Genomic DNA, 4,985 nt, shown 5'->3' with positions numbered 1-4,985 from the left:
GCAGGGGTTCGCCGGCGAGGCTCGACGGAGTCCGCTGGGGAGGAGGTCGGGGAGGCAAGCGTCGACGGTAGGCGGCGCGGCGTCCATCCATCGACGAGGTGGCGGGGCGTCCATCCAGCGGCGTGGTGGCGGGGCATCGGAGCCGGCGAGGAAGAGTCGGGGACGGGCAGTCCCACGGGGAGGTCTGGCAAACGGGAGGGCGTCGGGCGGCGTCGGGCAGTTGCCGGGTTCGATCCCCCCCTTCCCGATCCAGATCGGGATCGAGAGGTGGGGAAGAGACGAGGGAGAGTGGGGGTCGTGGGGGTGGTTGGGCTAGGGTTCGGTCGCTCGGGGAGATAAGAGGAGTGGGAGGGAGGCCGGTTGGGTCCAGTTGGGCTGGCCGGCTGGGCCGTTTGGCCCAATTTGGCCGGGGGTATGTGATTTTGTTTTGCCCTTTTCTTTTAATTTATTTTCTGTTTTATTTTAGTTGCACTTTATTTTTTTGGTTTAGTAAAATATGAAAATAGCCCCAAAAATAGTGTGTCAAAATAATCTACTGTTCTAAGAAGTTTTACCTTAGAATAAAAATACTTTAGTATTTGGTAAAATATATTAGGAGTATAACTAATTGTTTTGATGTTGTTTTAATCACTTTAGGGTATTTAAATATCTTATAAAGATGTTGTTACTCCACCAATAATATCCATGATTTATTTGTCACATTAAGAACATTTTAGTTTTGACTTTTGCATACTTTAATTGTTTGACTTGATTTTAAATTTGAATTTGAATCGTACTTTGAACCATCTCGAGATTAACAACAGTAACCGAGGTGACGTGGCATCATTAGCGTGGAATTACTGTAGCCTAAATATCTGGGCGTCACAATTCTCCTCCACTACAAGAAATCTCGTCCCGAGATTTAAGAGGTAGTGAAAGGGTGGAAGGTTTGGTAATGAATCTAGCGGGTCTTCTCATCCCGGCTTGCTCTTCTCGACGAGGCCGGTCCAATACATTGGTGTCTTCATTTCTCTGCTTCAGGTCATCATGATGAAGTCGACGTCCTTTCTTCGGGATCTTCATCGTACTTACGAATAGGTAACAGGGCATTCCGGAAGGACAGACCTCTGCAAGGTTGACTATCTGGTCGATAACATCGAGGAAGGTGGCGGAAGTACTCTCGAATTTAAACTTAAGAAAATATCGAGAGCAAAGTAAGGAGGTACCTTGAGAAGTTTCAAACGGATAGGCAAGCGTTTGATGCCTAATCAGAAGGTGAAAGGGGTTCAGAGCAACGAGAATAAGTATTGCTTCTGATACCAGAATTGATGATCTCATCGGTAGGTGGCTCATGAATTTCATACGAGTCCACGCGCGAGGAATAACTTTGGAAATGGGGGTGTGTAGAAGAATCAGGTTTCGATCCTGTGGAACTGTGGGTTATGGGCCCACCATGTGGGTTAAAAGTAGGAAGGGCGGTAATGTCTCGCACGATCATGTAAGCAAGACATGTCAGAGGATAGCCTGTCAGTTATGTCGACAACGACATCGATACTAAGGGCGAGGGACAAAGAGAACCATTTTCCTGCTCGTCGAAACAAGGCGGACCAATAGGCAAAGTTCTCGTCCATCGGTGGCTACCAGAATGTTATCGACAAATGCAACAGGGTCTTGCTGACAGAATTGTACACCGGGGGTGTTTACATAAGCAAGAGAATATTATGGCTTAGCTCATATAGATCACAAGCAATGTTAAACCGACCAACGGAAAGGAAAATATGATTATCAGATTAAACAGAACGATGGAAAGGAAAATGTGTTTAAACACATATTTCAAGGGTATATCCTTCCCAAGGACAACCAGAGCATGATATCCATGACAGGATATAACATAGAAAACTCCATAGGTAGGGGCGAGAAATTTCATGACATTACCCATACAACGGTGTTTGGATAATTGAGCAAGAAACATTTAGCATTGGGCTTCAAATGTTCTTGTTGAAAATCAGAGTATCACAGACATGCTTCGAGATAGCATTTGACGTGGTCACTGGGTAAAGATCAGACTTTGGATACTCAAAGGATCCATCAGGAACAGCTTGTAGAATAAGTCTTACAATTTCCTCATGGAAGAATGGATAGCATTGCTAAAAGGAAAATTATAGCAATAGGTCCTCCGGTCAGGTGTGCTAGGCATGACATCACCTTATCGGGTCATAGAAAGACCAATGTTATAACTCTTGGAAATATGTTCCCACCATCATATCTGACCGAGATTCAGATCTGATTGGTGCCAGGATACCTCAGACTCAGGATGCCCGAGAAGAAAAGGTGCAACACAAATGACGAGATGACATTGTAAGATTCTCGGGAAATTTACTACGGAAGCGAGTTCCGAAACAAAAGCTCATCATTAAACCAATGAAGGGATAAGGAGGTAGCTGATGACCTCAGCGACAATTCATTGAGATTCCCAAAAGATGGATTTCCATAATTATCTGAGCAAGGAGATAACACTTGTCAGATCAAATGATATAATGATGTATGCTCGAGGAGAACATCCACGAGTAAACATTGGTTGAAAGGTGCACCCGAAATATGGGCATAGGTACATGATCAATGTTTAGAATGGTGATCCGATATCCAATGGTCTAAGAATGAAATGTCGACCATAATCTTCAAAGCAATATGGTTGCTAGAAGTTTTGAATTCGCACAACAGAGTTCACTCAACACGGGGACCAAGAAAAGAATGGTGATGGCGAGAAGCATCACAATAACAAGAATTCTTAAGAGGTGGTGAAATTCTCACAACATCCTTGACAAAAGGCAGTAATACTTCAAGGTAGATCATAATACGGGCTGGATAGTAAGTTGCATCCATAACATGAACAAGTTTGTGATGAAAGGAAGGTAAGGATGTTGTTGATGGTAACGGAAATTACCAAGGAACGAGGATGGCACTTATCATCAAGAATTCCATTGATATCCTGGAAGGAGTCAAAATGTTGATGATGATCACGACAATTTGTTGTCGAGAGAATCCACGAAGAAGCAATTGAACAACGACTGCATCAAGCAAAAGGACTGATGCAACAAAAGATTATTGGAGCCACAGATACGACACAAACTCGAAATCAAGCTCATTGTTTTTAAGGCGAAGTTATATGAGGAGGAAGATCAACGTAAGCTTAGCTCATTGCCAAATAATTGTGCTACGGGAAGAAGGACCGGGTAGCACAGTTAAAATTTAACATGGTAATGATATAGCCGATCAGGCTAGGAATGACTTGAAGGATTATTAAACTCATAATCAACGGAGATTACTTTATTGAATCGGAGTGCGGAATTGATTCACTTATCAATGTCCTTGAGTGTCTGACAACTCAGAACCCGGGGAAAATTGGAATCAGTGAGATATAATACTTGAAGAACTCATAATAAGTTATGCAGTTCCATGATATTCTTGAGATACCAGAGTTTAATACTCAACGGTAGAGCAAAGTAAAGGTTGGACAGGTGCAATGATCTGCAGAAGACAAGTACTTCAACTTGTCCAAGAAATGGTATTTAAAAGGAGAACATGGCCGGAACCACGATTGCAAAAGGCCAGATCCCAGATATAAGTTGAACTTATACCAAGGGAATAATTAATTTAAGAGAAGCTTTTAATGATAAGATCTACACCGTGTCCATGGGCATGAACACAAGGTTCAAGGTCGACTCCCACTTCTTCAATGTATAATCTTTCATTCACTTCTCATGTTCGATGAAGCTGTAGTGTTGAAATTTTATCTGGCAAAATACCAGAAGAGTATGACTCGTGAAAACTTTCGAGTTCACACATATTAAGGAAGGCATAGGTTCAACCCATCGGGGCATCTTAGAACATATACCACAAGTTTCAAAAGTAAATACACAAGCTCGAAAGCAGAGCATGGTTGGCCAAGCAGAGGATACAATTTACCAAAGGCAATATACACCCGTGGAAAGGCTCACAAGGTTATTGAATATGAAGGACGACGTCGGATGAAATCCAACAATGGATCGGGCGATCCACAACGGAGCTGATGTGAGTATCTGTACTCAATCAGAGGAAGAAAGATTGCACGGGCATCGGATTATAGAACATCTGAATAATTCGATGCTTAGATAACAAAGGAATTATGATTTCCAAAACAAGGGATCAGAAGCAGACACTCTGATCAAGGATGGATAAGTTGGATAGAGCAGAGGCACAATTGACGACAAATAGTTTGGTCCAGAACCAGCTCATGTTCAGAATGACGTCTGAGCTGGAAAGATAATTTAGAAGGGTCGATTGATGATTGTGTGCATTCGCACACATGTTGAATCAATAGGATTAAAATGACGGTGTCTAAGGATACTAACGAATATTGCCAGACATATGGAAAGCATCCATAATGCAAGCAGACAAGTATTGCAGAGCAATAAGCTACTGAGGAATTTTGGAGGATCGAATAGTATTTTAAAGACCATTGTGAAACACATGAACAACTGGGGATGAGTGGATACTCGATAAGGGCGAGAAATTATCCGTAGGGGTATTCAGGTGGAAAGGAACTGCAAGGCAGTAGGCACAAAGTATTCTCGGATCAATAGAGAGAATTTCAGGGTATCTTCCAATGACAAGATCAACTGGGAACAAAAGTAAGAACGACAGATGTATGTATTTATCCATAGGGATATTTTGGTGGTAGGGAATTGCAAAAGCAACGGACACAAATTCTCGGGTTACAGCGGAGAGTATCTTCAGGGTCTTCACGTGCAGCAGACGATCATCAATAATAAGGGGCTCTCCGGGTGAAAGTGATAACGAGATCCTAATGTTAGATTTAGCAAAATCCATTTAACCCGAAAAGAAGAGAGATCAGAGTCCCAGAGTATAGACAAGGAGTAAAAGATCCTAATACCACCCAATGGCGACGTGGGCCCATGGGCCGCACAGCCATGTCAGTAAAAGTTTTGTAAAGTCTAGACTCGACT

This window comes from Triticum dicoccoides, chromosome 7A, assembly GCF_002162155.2.
Source record: "Triticum dicoccoides isolate Atlit2015 ecotype Zavitan chromosome 7A, WEW_v2.0, whole genome shotgun sequence".
NCBI classification, from domain to species: Eukaryota; Viridiplantae; Streptophyta; class Magnoliopsida; order Poales; family Poaceae; genus Triticum; species Triticum dicoccoides.
This window is presented reverse-complemented; position numbering follows the sequence as displayed.